General features: G+C 40.7%; 1 long non-coding RNA gene across 1 annotated transcript; it reads left to right on the forward strand.

Moving 5' to 3' along the window:
* Positions 1-2,650: 2,650 nt before the first annotated feature.
* LOC111925256 (uncharacterized) lies at positions 2,651-16,428 on the forward strand. The gene is made up of 3 exons (XR_015288436.1): positions 2,651-8,015; positions 8,316-8,415; positions 11,931-16,428. It is a non-coding gene; the product is annotated as an uncharacterized LOC111925256 (long non-coding RNA).
* Positions 16,429-17,166: the final 738 nt, after the last annotated feature.

Genomic DNA, 17,166 nt, shown 5'->3' on the forward strand with positions numbered 1-17,166 from the left:
CTCTATTAACATGTTCAGTAGTTACCATCCTTTAGGAACTTTCCTAGTAATTTCTTTTTATTTGTGTCTCTTTTTTTTTTTTTTTTTCCCAAATACACCAAAAAATTTATTTAAAAAGACTACACAAAGAACTGATCTACCTTACACAAATGTCTGGTCGGAAATAGTCATGTAAATTTTGATTTACTGAATGCACGAAAGAAGGAGGCCACCGCCTAAGAAATGGATGACAGCATCTGAAAGTGGTTCCAGCATTTTAAAAGCAATTATGGAAGGTAGATTTATGCACAAAACCTGCTCTGTACATTAACTGAATTTGTGGGTTTAATCACTGGAAGGAGAAAACCAGCTATGAAATACTGAAAGTAACAGGTCATTGTAGATATTCCCTTGAGGACATAATTTGTGTCGGTGTGTATAGACAGGACTGTGCATATGTGTTGCAGAAGTGACAAAGGAAAAGTCAGTGAACACCCTCCAAAAGCAAATACAGGATAATGCTGGAATATATGGCTTCCTGAATAAAGAAAATAAAGCTGTGACTATGTGAAGATTTCTTAGTATGGGAATGGCAAAGGAGTAATGCATTCTTCACTCCAATGGAAATTAATGGAGCATGCATTCCTCATTCTCAGTCTATTTGAGGCTGCAACAGGGGATATCACATCTGGCAAAACTACTTTGAGTCATGTTATACCACTTATAACATCATCTGGACCTTAGGAAACAGCTTTCTGAAAATAAGGAATGCTGTACAGTACCTGACATTAGCCCTGTTGAAAGGTACTGATAAGTTGCAGAGGCCTAAGAAATTAAGGGCCACATTTGCATGGAATTTCCCTGCACTTTATTACAGTCAGTTCCCTGGTTTTGTAATTTTAACTGCCCTTTTCCCTCAAGCACCTTCCCTGGGGTGAGTAGGGGGTGCTCATTTGTGAAAGGGAACCAAAACAGTCAGAAAGGAGAGCATCTGGGACAGCAACAACAGAGGAACACTGCATACCCAGAAACATTACAAAATCTGGTATAAATTGAGAGCATTTATTATTAATAGAAATACTATTTTCAAACTATGTCGCACTTTCATCTCTGAGGGTTTCACATGCTGTAGTCCTGATCCTGTGTTTGTATTCCTAACTCCCACAGTTAGCTTGATCAGATTTGATAGAATTGGTGGTGTGAGGAGGATGCACACTTTATACAGCTTTGTGAAATTTGGCTATAGACATCAGTAGTTTCATAAAAACTTCACTACTGCTGTGATGGAGGCAACTGTCCTCTGGAATTTTCCAAATATTCTGTAATTGCCTTGCAGAAGGGGAATGACAGCGGATAATGTTGGGATTTTTTTCCAAAAGCACCTTCAGGCAGCACTCACAGGGAAGAACAGAGCCCTGGTCTGTTGGTACGTGCGAGTGAGAGAGGCTCTCACACAGCACTGAACTGTATAAGAACAGTTCACATTTGCCCCCTTAGGTTCACATTCACCCCCTTATTCCTGCACTAGAACAAGTGTGAAATGGCCACATTGTGATGTCCAGGAATGCCTGAAATAAAATGAACAGAGACCCATATTCCAGGAAGGGTCAGAACTGCCTGGTATTCATACTCTGAGCTGACGGGAGACTTGTAAATGCAAAAGGGAGCAAGAAAGTTTTAATGTCTTAAAATCTCCTACTGGAACACGTTAGCTATGGATAAGTTTAGTGTTCGTCTTTGAACCAGAATGCGATTCTGTTCCAAAATACCAGATCTGTGCACCCTTATGGATGGTGACTCTTAACACAAACACCTCCACCCAAATATGGGTGCCACTTGGCATCATCTGTCAGCTGGCATCAGCTGGCTCAATCATCCCAGAGGTGATCATAGACCAATTCAGAAATTCTTATATTTGGTGGGGGAAGGAGGGAGGGGCACAGGTGAATGCGTGTAAAGGGGTAAAAGAGTTATCAAGCGCTTTGTTCAGGGGTCAATAAATTAGTGGCTGAGATAGAGAGTTACACACAGTAGCATGAGGTTTACCATGCAAAGTAACCTTAGACCCTTATTATGACAGGGATGCTCATTTTTTGCTATAGGATTTTAACATTTAGATGTTTATAATAATTTCTTTTTTTAACATTTACTTGTTTCCAACATCAGTTATAGAAAGTCCCCGGTGTTCTGTCCTGCACCCAGGATTATAAAAATATTTAAAGTCACAGAACAGATATATGGCTAGGCAGACACATGTTTTGATTTATGTTATACTATGGTTGAGGCACATATTTGAAGGCAAGGTTTTTGGCTGACAACAGCATCACAATAGCAGTCTTCCAGCCATATATTATAGTGATGACCCCTGAAAATTATCAGGGTTTAGTACAAGGCTATAATATAGGGTTTCTGGAAACTCTACATAAGCAACAGACAACATAAAAAGTCGTACTACTATTTATGTGCCATCAAATCACATTAGGGGGGATTTGACCACATAAATAGTAAAATGACTTTTTGGGAATATGGAAATTAGAGAAAAATGTTTCAAATAGAAACCATAATTTACAGAAAAATCACAAATATGCAACCATGTTACGAAAGTAGGGAAGCAAGAGGCAAATAGGGAAAGGAAGACTTCTTGGAATCTTTTCCTTATACTGCAAGATTTTATTTTTTTTAACACACACAATCAAAGATGCATCCTGTCATGTCATATCATTATTACCTATTTTTTTTTGTATTATATTGTGAGTTACGTGGGAGTTGACTGATATCTATGTTGTCAGCTGTTTGCCAGCTGTTTGCTCCTGGGATGAACGGGGCGAATGTTAGCTTCTCAGAACCATCAAAATAAACAGCATCATTTCTCTTTGTTCTTTCTCTGCTGCAAAAAAATGCTCTGTGGATAGAAAAACTCCCCAGTCCCAAAATCTCACCCTCTTTTCTTGCATCACTTGTGGTACATGTTAGTATTTATCTGGTTCTCATTGTTTGGTGATGCTAATGAAAATTGTGGAGCATGTAAGAATAATAATTGTGGCAGCTATGGAATAGCAAAAGTGCAAGGAGTCCTGTAAAGACAAGTGTGAAATAATTAAGGGGCTACTCCAAATAAAACTCTGTTACCCAAAGAATGTTGATAAAGTCTACAGAATTTTTGACATCGATGTCATTGTGAAGTAGATTGGCCTTGGGCCATGCAAATCTGGTGGCAGATGAACTGTGGCGCTGCCTCAGGTTGGCTCTGTGGAACAGCAGGGCACTGAGCAGCTGCAGGCCCAGCCCATGGTGGGATCACCCATGTAACCCTTCACTCTTCCATGGGAAGGGTACAGAGCTGACTCAAGTTTGCCTCTGATCACTGGAGTGCGCAAACCAAACATATTCAGAAGCAGAGCAAAATCGTTACAAATGCTGGCAATTGTTACCTTAGGTTTTTGGGATGTGAGGGTGAAGAAGTTATACTCCCTGTGATCTGGTTTCTTTGGTGAAGGAATTTCTCTCCTATGGTCCCGATTTGGTCAGCCTCAAGTATTTAAGCAGTGCTACTGACTTAAAAGTGCATTTATCTTATAGTATGTGAATGTAACTATTCTCTTGCCTAAACTTTACCATGTGCCTAAGTGCTTTGCTGGGGAGATGGTCAATATTCTTAGATTATTCTTAAGGAAAAAAAAAAGACTTTTATTTTGAGGTAGTAATAAATATTAAATTCTTGGAAGATTAAAGGATTGAGGAGACTTTATATGTCACTGTTCTGCATGCACAGCTCTCTTTGAAGTCAATGGAACTTGTGTGTGCCAAAGGGCAGAGATATAGGGTGGCAGAATTTCATAATATTGTGACTTAGGAGCCAAAAACACCAGGGGATATCTAGAATGAATACATGAACTTTTTAAATGCTTGAATGCTTTGAAGTGATCTTTTTTGTTGTTGTTTTTTGGTTTTGGTTTTTTGTTCTTGTGGTTTTTTGTGGTTTTGTTTTGTTTTGTTGTTTGGGGGTTTTTTGTGTGCATGCATGCCATTTTTTGTTTTGCTTTTGGTTGTTTTGGGTTCTGATTTTTCGGGTTTTTTTATAGGAAAATACCTTGAAACCTGCTTTTTTTCCCTAGAATGTAACAGTTAATATCCACTTAAAGGAAAACCTGTCTTGCAGGGAGATTCCCTGATAGTAAAACAGAAGAGCAGAGGTTATTTAGAAAAGCTGAGGAGAACCTTTGGCATATACAAGAGACAAGAGGCAGTCTGGAGGCAGGAGGAGATGTTGCTGGAAACAGGAAGGTGAGCTCTTGAGCATAAAAGAGATACCCAGAAAGCAGAATAGTCATCAGTCAAGGGAAGGTGTACAAAACATCCAGGAGAACTGTACGTCAGAATCTACCTCTGGGAAATCTGTTGAATCAGGGAGTCTGTGATTATTTTGCACCTTGGATTACTTGTGTGTGCTCAAGCAAGAAAACTATATAGCTATTTTCCTTGCTTGCCAAAAGAAAACAATTAGATAGCGTTTGTACTGATGCTCTTAAATGAGATTATTTTTGTTTTACAAAACATTGCTCTTATTTATTGACTTTATTTTGGAAGCCTTCAAATGTTGGATTTCTCCCAACATTAGGGGAAGGCTTAGAGCTCTTTATGATTCTTTCTTTCCACATGAGCTACATCTAGGAAAGTGCTGAGCAAAGAACAAGGGGTGCTTAGCATTATGCTACAGCGCCTAAAATCATTAGAAAATTGCACCTTTCAAGACCTGGAATAGAGATTGTGAGGCTGAACGGTTCCATTTAAGGTAACAATAGCATAATATTAATCACTTATTAACAGTCTTGGTCATTTGGCTTATTTCCTCATTTTCTACTGCCCTTTTGAAAATCCTGTTTTGCCCTTGCTGATCTCTGACTTATGAATGGCATCAGCAACTGTATCTTGGTTTGAAAGTACATGTATGTGGAAAGGGAAAGGAAGAGGGATGACAGGCTCTAGCCAACATACTTTTGCACAAGACTACTAGCTTACCACATTGCACTCTCCTTTTTTTTTCCTGCTAATTACAGGAAGAGTAATTTATTAATATTTGTGCAATGGTAACTTCTCAGCTCACCCACAGCCTTTTCTAATCCAGCCAATTATTTTTAGTGTTACTTTTAAGCTCTGTCTTTAATTAATGGGGTGCAGAAGTTTAAAGCATATGGGGTTGCTTTTCTTAAGTCTGGGAAGAAACAGAGTTTAGAAACCCTGCAGATACACTTCTCAATATTGCACTTAAACTCTGTTTCTGAAAATACTACATATAAATTGTCACATTTTCTTCAGCTTGACTTAAAATTCTGTGACGTGTCACATCAAATAGCAACAATCATGAAATTTTTAGGGATGTGTCAGTTTTGAGATACATGCTTTCTTGCTTTGATCCACCACGGTTCAATTGGAAGATAAAATAATCACTTCCAGTTTTCACTACTTCTTTATAAAAACATATAATAAAATATATATATTTAAAAATTTTCAAAGTATTTGTTCCAAAGCCCCTTTAAACAGAAAATTCTTGTTGCTGCTAAAATCTGATGCAAAACCATCGCTTGAGTTGCAGTCATGTTTTTTGCCTGCTTCACAGGAAAATTTGAAAAGTGCCATCATTTTTAGGATACCCATGGTCCTAGCTGGGCAGTCCAGTCTTCCCACATCTGGAGCGTGATCCCAGCCCGGTGCAGTCAGGGCTGGTGTCAGAGGGTCAGCGCTTTGTGATCCAGGTCTGTCTGAACAGAACTTGAGCTGCCTTTTTAAGTGACCAAAGAGAAAACCTCCCTCGCTCCCTCACCGCGCTCCCTTCAGCAACAGGTGGAGCGAGCAGCGTGCGAGCCTGGCTGGGATTTCCCGAGGGAGCCGCACAGCCCCAGCACCGCCTCTTCCCCCCGGGGTGAGCTGGGGCGAGGGAAGCAGCGAGCAGACGCTGTCGGCCCAGGCTCGCCCCACGCCGCCCCCGGCTCCCTCTCGGGCTCCTGTTCGTCCCGGGCGCCCCTCAGGGCCATGGTGGGTGGCGGCCCGCGGCTGAGGGGCCGGAGCGCGGCTGCGGGAGGGGAGGGCGCGCAGGCCGCAGCCCCGTGCGCGGGGCGATCCATCAGCAGGACGGCTACTGCTGGGAAGAATTCCTCCCCGGCGGGATGAACCTCCAGTGACTCTTCTCGGGGGCCGGGGACGTCCCCCTCCCGTGCGGGCAGGGCCATCGCTCAGCCCGGGGATGAACTCTCCCTCACCCCCTGACCCCCTCTTCAACTCCGCACATGCACCAAGGCGTGAACTGGGGCTCCGCGGGGCCCAGAGGCCTCCTACCCCCCTCCGCCTCATTCCGGCTTCACGTCGGACATAGGGGCTGGGGGATGGCTGAGCTCAGCCCCACAGCATCGTCACTGTCTTCTCTGACATACAGCACCAAGCCGAAGAAGGCTTGTCTCCTGAACCTTGGCAGGAGCTTTGTCCCATGCTGGAGGGTGCAGCCACCTCTTAACAATTTAGACTTTATCTCCTCCTGGCCTGGACCTTCCAGAACCAACCGGGGTCTCTCCCCTGCAGGACCTCACTGCCACTCTCAGATTGTCCCTGGATGCACAAACCAAAGTTAAACGGAGGAGTCACTCCGGGACTTTTGCTGGTGTCAGATGGGGATGTCCCCTCTGTTTTGCAGGAGTGAGCAGTAGTTTTTGCTTGATGGCTCTGGAAGCCCTTGCCAGGCTGAAGAGTTGTGCTGACATCTCGGAGTCGTGTGACAAAGGGTGCAGAAGGTGTCAGTTCCTGTTTCTGAATCATCTGGTCTGACTATGTTGTGCTGGGGGAAACAGAAGCACAAGGACAGCAGCTGAACCTTTGTGCTTTTCTGTAGGTTTTTTATTTTTTTAATTTTTTTATTTTTCCAAGGAAGCTTTCAGTGTGCTCGCCTGCTGGGTCCTCAGGGAATAACATGCTCTGGCAATTTATTACACTGTCTCTAGGCAGAGCCTACCACTGCTATATCAGGGAATTACTTAAGGAGTTACTCAGGTCCAGGTGGCTGTTTGAGAACTTATATCAAGAACTTACGTCACCTGCTTTCCCTTGTAGTTAAATTTAGGTCCCTTCTTTTGGCTCATTTCTCCTTTTATCAGAGCATAATTTAACCACTGGTCACTGGAGACAAAGAGAAGCCTAAATAAGCTTCAAAATACATCTGAGAATCTTTGCTGGGAAGAGCTAAGAAGCAATTTTTTCTTCTGAAAATCAATGTCCTTTCACAATGAGTCCAGTAACTTCTCTATGTTGGATGAAGGAAGTAGCAGACAGAAGAGAAGGAAAAAATAGCATGACAAGAGATACCAGGAAGTCCAAGGGAAAGGTGAAGCAAAGGTATTTTCTCACATCAGAGAAGAAGAGACAAAACTTACCTTTCTTTACACTTAAACTCCTTGGTTCAGTTCACTGCTGCATTCACAAAAAGGGACAGGAGGTACAGAGAGAGTGGCATGGGTGACAGCATCCTGTGTCCCAGGCCAGCAAGATGGTCAGGTGCTCCAAAACTGTCACTGCAGGCTGGCAGAGGTGGTTAGGGTCTGGAAAGGAGGATGTGAGAGACACAATTCTTAATACCACAGAACTTCCAATTCCAGGTGCTGATGGCAATTTTCTACGGAAAAGCAGCTTGTGGATGCTTTAAGTTTGTATTCCAATTAAATGCATGTTTTAGTGCTTTGGGCATTTTTGTAATAATAAAATGGCAGATATAGAATAAATCTAAGTACACTGGGACTCTGACTACTCGGGACTGCCTTTGTAGGGACTGGTGGTAGAGGTATCTCTTTCTATCCTGTGGGATTATCCATAGAATTCAGCTAGTGATTACAATGAAGCATTTTAAGACAAACCAACGCCAGTGATGGCTGCAATGCAAAGTCTGCCCTGTAAACTGCAGTGTTTTGGGAGCTGATTGACAAGCAGCTTAGACATCTGGACACCAGGAGCAGAGCAGACAGCTGGAGCTGCCAACCTTTTCAGCTTATCCTGAGGTAAGGCTGTCCCAGCTCATCAGTCAGCACCCTTACATTTCTTAGGCCTTCAGATTTTAAAGAGGCTATACCGACCCATAAAATCTAGTAAGATGAATGGGTATATTTTATGATTTTTTTTTGCAGAATAATAATAACTCAGAGGTTTGAAATACCTGAAAACTTTTCTTTGCTCACGCCTCCCAGTGTGTAGAACAGAATGTTTCATAGTAATTTTGCTTTTTCCTTTCATTCTGGTGGAATCAAAAGTAATGAGTGCAGTAAGTAATTTAATTAATGCCATTGTTTTTTCTTTCCAAGGAACCTGTAAGACAGCTAAGACTGTGTGGTGCTGTGGACCAATAGCCTTTCAGCTCAGAAACCCTGTGTTCACACTTGGATATGAGATGTTCATAACAGGGTACTGGATTTTCTTCTCTCCTTAAAAGCCTTTGCATCCATTCCTAAACTCATTGCACAGTTCAGTGCAAACTGTAGTATCTTACTAACAGAAGGAAGGGAGACTTTAATGAGTGTATCTGGGCAGATTGGTATGTATAGAAAGTCTTGCCAAAAACTTGATATATCAAAGAGTTTTGAAGACCTTCATAACCTGCTTCTGAAATTTATCCCAGCCAGCAGTATAGGCAGTGTGAGACACCTAAAAACACAAAGACCCTGTCATGGCGGTCCCTGCATGGCGCATAGAGCAGGCCACACCCATTTGTTCCTGGGTAAAGGAGTTTCATCACTAAGCAAAGTTCTCCCTCTTGAGCAGAAGTAAGTCCTTTAGGTGATCGCTTGCTTCATTACAGAGGATTAAAAAAGAGGGAACAGAGAATAGACATACAGATCTAACTGCAGGCTTGACTTTAGAACTGAGGAATAAGGCACACCTTTCTTTCTTAGCCATAAGGTAAAATTGATGGTTGTATACCACATCCATCATCCTAGCACTATTCCCTCTCTGATCAGCAATTTTTGCGTAGTTGTCTGTGTACAACAGTTTTTCCTTCTGTGCCTCATGAGCCAACCTGAGACAAGCATAACCTGCTACATCTCCAGACCTCCGTACAGGTATAGACACATATGTAAAGACCTAAGGTTGTACCAGAGCCCATCATCAACAATCTGTTTTGAAAGCTGTCTTCCATTTAGTCTGTTTAGTAATAAGAATCAATGGTTATTGGTGGTCCTGGCCCATGTCATCCAGATCAGTCTCCTTTTCATTTGCAAAGACACCTTCATGTGTCATGACCACAGCATTTCATCAGTGTGATGCTGAGATGTGAGATGTCTGCAGTAAAGTGGGCATCAATTCTAAGAATGTCTTGAGTGATGTGGAACTGATCATCATCCTGGCATGAATAGGTACTGTCTCAGAAATGTATGAATAATATACCGTAAGTGTTGGTCATTTGTCAATCTGGTGTCCTGGAAGAGACAGTACCTAAACCAGCTAACATTAATCTTTTGGAGACAGATCTGGAAAAAAATATCTATAATTGTGTTGACCAACACAGCTTGAATCCCTTTCCATTTCTGGGCCCTCTTGGGAAGTTAGACTAAAATATGGGAAATACTTTGTTATTAAAATTATTTTCATGGAGAACAAATTGAACAATAATGCACAAGTAACACTGCATCAATCACATTGGTGAAAAAATATTTGATGCATTAAATAAAACCAACCTATCCCCTTCCTTTTTTTGCGTAAATATGTATCTTTTTCCCTATGCAACTCTGCAGCTTTGTTATGATCTCCTACCACCAGTGCCTCCTTATTATCAAGTAAAGAACAAGCCGAGTGATACTGCCTTTTTCTTTCCTCAGCTACTATCAAAACAGTGCAACAACCCCAGTCACAAACTCAAGAGTCTTTTGACAGCAGCAATTAAGCAACTTAATTAATGAGTGAATAAAAATGATAATATTTACTGAATGGGAGCATCCTGTTTTGCATTTTTATTCAAACTGTGCACCTGAAGAATACCACTGAGTATACCACCTCCTCCCCTTCTGCTTGCGAGCTCTCTTCATTTTTTTTCCCCACTCTATTTTGACTTTGAAAGCACCCAAAAACTATTGCTTGCCTAGACACAGGCATGAAGCTGAGACATTAAAAGAGTCTTCCAGGCAGCTGAGGGGAATATGCTGCTATCTTTCCTGTGGTTCTGCTGACCCTTAAAACTTGGCTTATATTTAAGGGACAATTTTCATGGCGCATTTTTAAGCTTGAAATTTACATCAGAATAGGTGATTAATTACTGATAAATGGCTAATAAAGCATTAATGCACTTTGTAATTAACAAGTTTTTGACTGACAGTGCTTTCCACTCTCTTTCTCAACATGTTTCACATGCATGTATATAGAGTTCTGCTCCCCCATATTCTTTATTTGACTGTTAATCTCTTCACCCTTCATATATTACATGCATACATATAAATAAATGCTTTAGTCCACATGGGTTTTCTCAATGAAATATATAACCCATCTCAAGTGCAAGTAAAGCCCCATACATAATTATTTTGGAATGACAGACAGTGAATTCCTTAGCTATTATTTTTGACGACCCTGTCATGGATGCCAGGCATATATTGTGGTAAGAGCCTGAGAAACTTGGGAAAACCCACCTGGGGAGCAAACTCCTTTTTTCTTTATGGAAAGGTTCCCCAAGTGACAGGCCTGCAATCCTGGGTGAGCTTAATTAAAGTCAATAGAGGAAACTAAAGCATTCAAAATTGCTGCCTTTGGGGCTTCCCCACTCTTCTTTTTCTTCATTTGCTGACACTTTTAAGGGTAAGGTGCATTTTAAATTCCTTATTTGGGGCTTGGAGCTCAGTTCATCACATTCCCCTTCTGTTCTGTATCCCACATTAAATCTCCCTGACACTTCAAAGTGTTGTTTCCCATGATTTATGGCTAACTAATGCAGGTGCACTGGGCCTCCTGTGAGGTGCTGAATGTCCTCTTTGACATCAGTATTAATGAATGAAGTTTGGCATAAAAAGCCAGGTAAGGCATGTTACCTAAAAGTGCAGATAGGTAAACTGAGGCACTCAACAAGACAGCAGTGGAGCCAAAAGAAGAATTTAACCTTGTTGACTCCCAGAGTTCTGCAGTGTTTACTAAGCATTTTGTAGTATGAGTTGTGCTGAGAGTATCCCCTTGGGATTTTCCAAAATCTGCCTAACTAGACTTTGTGACCCTAGTCCTACCTCATTCCTTCTCCTTTCCTGCAACAGTTGCACGTCACATGCCAGAAACACACTGAAGCAGCAGAGCTAGGAGCACACATGGAAGGAAAAAAAGGTCTTTGTGTAATAGGATCTTGACCATCTGCTGCACCTGCCATTTCAATCCCTTTTCTGTTTTGAATCATACATTGTCAAATGTCACAATCACTACCAGGCCTGAAGCTTGGATTAGTTCTTGAGCTTGTAATGCTTACTTTTGAAATGAATGGCAAAATGCCTACTGACTTCAGCACAAGCAGAGCTCAAGAACTGACAGCTACAATCACTTTCATTTGGACCCCACCCATAGTGGCAGAATATATTGGAAGTGGTGTCAGCAACAGCAGCGGGACTGGGGCATTCGTGACAAACTACCTTTGGGGTTTGCTTTTGGAATAAAATGCTCATTTACCAGCCTCTGGTAATGAGGTGGCCACATGACTTTAGAGTGAAGGCATCTTTATTAGTGCCTAATGTTAGATATCCTAAATGAGGTTTGTGAATTAAGAAAACACTTTGAACATTCAAGTGATCAAAATCCCTGATGATAAAGATGGGTGTCAGAAATTCCCCAGTTCTAGTTGTTGGTCCCACAGCACTTACATGATTCACTACCTGTTAATCTAGGCTGTCTGTACATTTACTGTAGAGGTAACTGTATGGTGGGATGATAGTAATTACATATTCTGTCCTCCACAGCACTCAGAAATGTAAGAGGTGTGCGATGTCAAGAGCAGGGGAAATTCAAAGTCCAGTAAGTATACCTCACTGGGGTTAAAAAAAGAGCTGCTTCTCTTGCTCATGGAGCTGGAAGGAGCTGAGGCGAGGAGATCCACTCAGATTCATAGCAATAAGGGCTCTGTGAAAAATGCTATCTAGGATCTCAGTTCTGAAAAAAAACCCCTTTCCATTCTGTTGTGGGATATCTGAATCCAGCAGATCCAGTTCTGATCTGTTTGTATTTTAAACTGTGCCAGACCAAGCATCTCCCCCTTTCCCTGTTTCTCCTTTACATGATCCCTCAGCAAACAGCTCACTTCTTTTCTTCCCTCCTGGAGGAACGATATCAACGCTGAAAAGGTTAAGTGGGCTGCCTTATGAGTTGGGATGTTGTGAAATTTACACTCATTAGCTTCTCTGGGTGGCCATCAGGAATTTAATTAATATCCTTGACATGGGTTGTTGTAACTGGTATCATGGCTTGCAGATGCCCATTGCTAGGAGAGACAGAGATTGCACTTGTGAAGAGTGACAGCTTTCAGGAGTGTTCAGAGGCTTTGTACTCTGTCTTGCAAGAAGAAAGACAGCTCTGGTTGCCACCTTCTTCCTGTGGGAAAAAAGGGAGAAAAAAACCGGCAGCCTTTTTGCAGGTAGCCTCACTCATGACAGTAACATCACGTCTGTTTCTGCCCTTGTCAACACATCTCACTGTCCACAATCACTCATCATCTCCAGACAGACAGCACTGGAGGAGATCATCAATTGCCAATGCAATTCAGCAGATACACTTCATAAATTTTAATTACATTCCCACTGAAAATGAATGGTCAGAAAATATAAAACATCTGCCATCCAGATCATTTACATTTTTCATACAATAAATCATTGGCAACATCCAAAACAATGGATTAAATCATGTGGAGTGTGATAGGTCAAGAAAGAAGAAACAGCACCCATCGTGTGATTACTGTTTGGACCAAAGCCATTACACGGTGTACAGTATCAAGGAAAATAAAAACATTAAAAAATAGTAACCATTTGGACTTGTACTCATAAATAAAAGATCCCTGGTATTAGATAGACCCTTCTAATGGATCTATTACTGTGTCTATGGAAAAATGAGGGATTGTTTAAGTAAAAGAATATTTGGTTAATTAAGATGGAGGGAAATGAGCATTTATCAATTGAGTGTCTGGCTTATTTAGCTTGTAAATAGAATAAAGAAGTGATGTCAGTGGAAAATAATCTGTTAATCAGGTTTAACTAATATCATGACTGTTAAAAATAACTCAATCAACATTTTCTTCTATAGTGTGGTGTGAAATCCTAGTGTGAGATCATCAAGCAATATGTCCAAATTATGTATTTTACCTGACAAAGCATCACAATACAGGTGTAGCAAGCCAGGTATAGGACTCAGAGGGCACCTACTACATCCTTTTCTTCTCTGCTTGACAAGGGACCCAGCCCTGATGGTAGTGGTGCAATGATGCCCAATGAGCCCTGCCCCAGAGGTAGGAAACCTGTGTTCAGCTCCTGTTCTCCTTCAGCTGGATCTCCTTGTTCTCCTTCCAACTGCTGGAGAGAAAGGACAAGGTAGCAGGGTCATCTTTCCTTCCACAAAGGGTTTAAAGAGCAGCCAGAGCTACAAATGCAAAACTTTACTTTCTGTTCTTGGTACCTGAGAATTCCTCAGATTTAGTGAGATTTGGGTGCCTCAGACTCTTGGAAGTTTTTACCCTGAATTGTAGGTGGTTTGTGCTGTTCAATATTATATATTTTTTTTTTTGTTTCATTCTCTTATTCTTTGTTTTGTGTTTTTTTTTTTTTTTTAATGAGCAATGATATTGTTATATCACCTTGTATTGCATTTTCATTGAAATGATGCTTTATTCAGCCATTCTCCTCACTACCTGTGCAGTTACCAAACCTGACACGTTGTCCCCTCTCCCTTGAATCATTCTTATTTTCTAAAAACTGAAAATAATTTTGGTTGGATCCACATAAAGCCTTGTTCTGTTGTTTGCCTTTTAAATAGTACCAGTACAAAGGCACGGACATCCATGGGAGCAGCAAACTGTGAACACACTCAATCACAAGTTGTTGGATACAGCACATCCTCATCCCTAGAGCAGTTGAGAGATTAGTGTGTTTGTTAACCTCAGTATCTTTCCTGTTGAATGAAATGGGTGGAAATCAGGTATACACTGAGCAAATGTTTATTTTGACTGGAAGCCCTGTCACTTTGTGTATTTATGTGAAATAGAAAGATGTATGCTTAGCCTGAGGAGGTATCTGCACTCTTCAAAAAAGGCCATTGATGAATGGCTGTAAAAGCTATACTTTTATCTGTTTTATGTTCTTCTAATGCTGCTAAATTATTGTATATTAGGTTAAAAAATAGTTCGTTCTGACATTACATCATGAGCACGTCTCACAATGGTATGTGCAATATAAGCCTCTTTCATTTGACGATTTACTATTGTTAAAAGGAAATAAAAATCCTTATAACATATGAGAGAACAATGTAGCTGAGAGATTTTCCAAGGTGTTCAGCTTGAGTTCCTTGAACTAGGAATAATGTTTTTTTGACTCGATGTATCTGTGTATTTTTAATTCAGTTACACAAATATCAGGGGGAAAGAGGTAGCAATTTTTTCTCTCATAGAGATGTTTTACTTCATACTAAACTCCTTTACAACAACAGTAATTATTGAAAAATACCACAGAAGTGCTGCAGCACATGTTATTAGTTACTATTTATACAGTGACACATATTGCTCTACAGACAAATAAAAACAATGTGGCTTTTCCTCTCTCACAGTGATGGTTTATGGGCTTTTTATTACAAGTTTGGCCAGCTGGTTTAGATATGACAAGTAATTCTGCCCAAATCTATTCCTTTTGCCTTAAGTCCCACCCCAAAAGGATAAGTTTTTTAAAATCACAAAGTATTTGTGCCATTTTTGTCTGCTTTTCCCATCTTGTGCCCCATCCCCCAACTCCCACCTGTCCCCACACTTCATTCATTTTCTAACCTGTTTTTTTCCTGTTTTTTTCAGTCCCATTGTTGCCATCTTTGTATCTGCCTCTCCAAGTCTGGAAGTAAAACCAGCAAGCCATAGTGCAGGGTTCCCAGTACCTCTGCCCATCCTGGAAATAAAAGGTATTGGCAGACAAGTTTTCCCATTGTGTTCAGTCTTTGGCCTCAATGGTGCTCATCTATATATAGTAGGATATGGGATCGTCCAGTGCACCAACTTCTTCCTTCCAGCTTTGGCCTCTACCAAAGCACAATCCCTGCATTATCCACTGCCCACTGCTTCCTCCGAGACTTCCACAGGAGTGCCTAGGGAAGTCAAATTATGCTCCTAAGGTGCTGGCTGGCCCAGCATATAGAACAAGATATACTCTACATATCGTTAAAGGAAATAGCATTTATACTTCTGCTGTTCAAGGAGTGCTAAGGTCTGCTCAGTAACTAGGTTAAGCCCTCCTTATACTTCAGATTCACAGATTTCAGGGGGCCAGTTGAGGGCATATATTCCCAAGAACTCATTCAATCAGACAAAAGCAAGATGTTTAGGAAGTTTGTCCAGTCCTTTAAGTGACTTCAGCACTTCTTTCTCAGTGTACATCCAGCATGAAACATTTCCTGCAAAAAATTGTAGACATTGAAGAGAAAATTCAAAAAGGCATGTAGGCACCTAACATGTCACTCCATCAGAATGCAATTGCCTGAATTGATGTCATCCATCTGATTTCTTACACACCTGAAGATGAGCTCCGGCAGGTACCTAGAAGTTTCTAACACAGCTCTGGTGACTGTCTCTGGATCAAGTGCGTGCTGTTGATGGTGCCTCTGGATCACCCCCACCAGCTGAGCTTTCGTTTGCATCCAGGATCAAGGTCAGAACACACCAGCTGGCTTCCTCTTGGGTAAAATCCATCTGGAAAAGGCACTCTAGGAGCTCACTGAACATGCCCAAGGCACACATGGGTGTCTCAGCTTGATGGAACCAGGAAGCACTATTCCAAAAAGAGCGTCCTGAAGGATGTGTGCCATGGCCACGCGGGGCTCACTCCCAGCTCTTTCGCTGAACACATCTGCTCCTATTGGTCTGCGTGACAAGTGCAGGCACAGCCACTGTAGCTGTGCAGCTCGTCCCAGAGCTGACTGCATGTGCACATGTGTGCGCGGGGCCGTGTCACCTGCACACGCGTGCGTGCACATGTGTGTGCACATGTAATTTATCATTTTTTTGTGTGTGACACACCAAAAATAATGTATGAGCTCCCTCTGCTGCTTTATACAAAGAAATTAATCAAGAAAATTGCTTGCAAAGCTGAGAGCGTTTTATTCATATCTTGCTGATAATGCTGTATGCACAAGTAATACTAAAAATAAGTGTGTATTATGCTTGCAAAGCACTGTCCAAACATTAAATAATTAAATAAACAGAACAATCTGTGCAGGCTTTTTTGACTCACAAAATATTCCAAATTTATCTGTTTTTTTCAAATGAAACATGACAACACTTTAGGTAAGAGAATATTTTCTGACTTCTGAGAAGGTATCAGTAAAATCGGTGAAAGCTCTATTAAGAGGTAAGATACATTAAATATAGCTAGGTTTTTATTTATATTTTTGAAGAGCATAAATAATTTTAAAATGTTTAATAGTAATATATTATTGGTTTAGAAGTTTTTGGATGTCCTTTGCACTTTGTTGAACAAGCTTTATGTGGTTACACAATGTGACATAAACTACTCTTGAAATTTATTTGAACTTCTAAGTCCATAGAAAAAAAAAAAAGATTATTTTAGTGATGAAAACAGACCCATACAGAAGAATATTGTTCTAAAGATTTTTAAAAGCTCTAAAATATATTTTTGTCTTTTTTCTCTTTTCTCTTCTTCCTAATTCTTCTGCTTTTAAAATGATGCAAGCGCACTATCTGAAATACATTATTATTTTATGCACTGGAAGGGTAATTTTGATAAATTGACTTGCAAACAGGTTATTTTCTGAAGTGGTAAAATAAAAAGTATAGTTCTATGAATATATTCAAAGAAAAAGTTAGATCTGGATGAAAATTTTTAGTCAAATTTCATCCTGAAAAGTATAGGTTTAGTTAAACAGGAAAAAAAGGATGTATTTCTATCAATTCAAATAATCAGTTTGAATGACTTTTGAAAGATTTTTTTGACATTT

This window comes from Cyanistes caeruleus, chromosome 1 (assembly GCF_971803275.1).
Source record: "Cyanistes caeruleus chromosome 1, bCyaCae1.hap1.1, whole genome shotgun sequence".
In the NCBI taxonomy this organism is placed as follows: Eukaryota; Metazoa; Chordata; class Aves; order Passeriformes; family Paridae; genus Cyanistes; species Cyanistes caeruleus.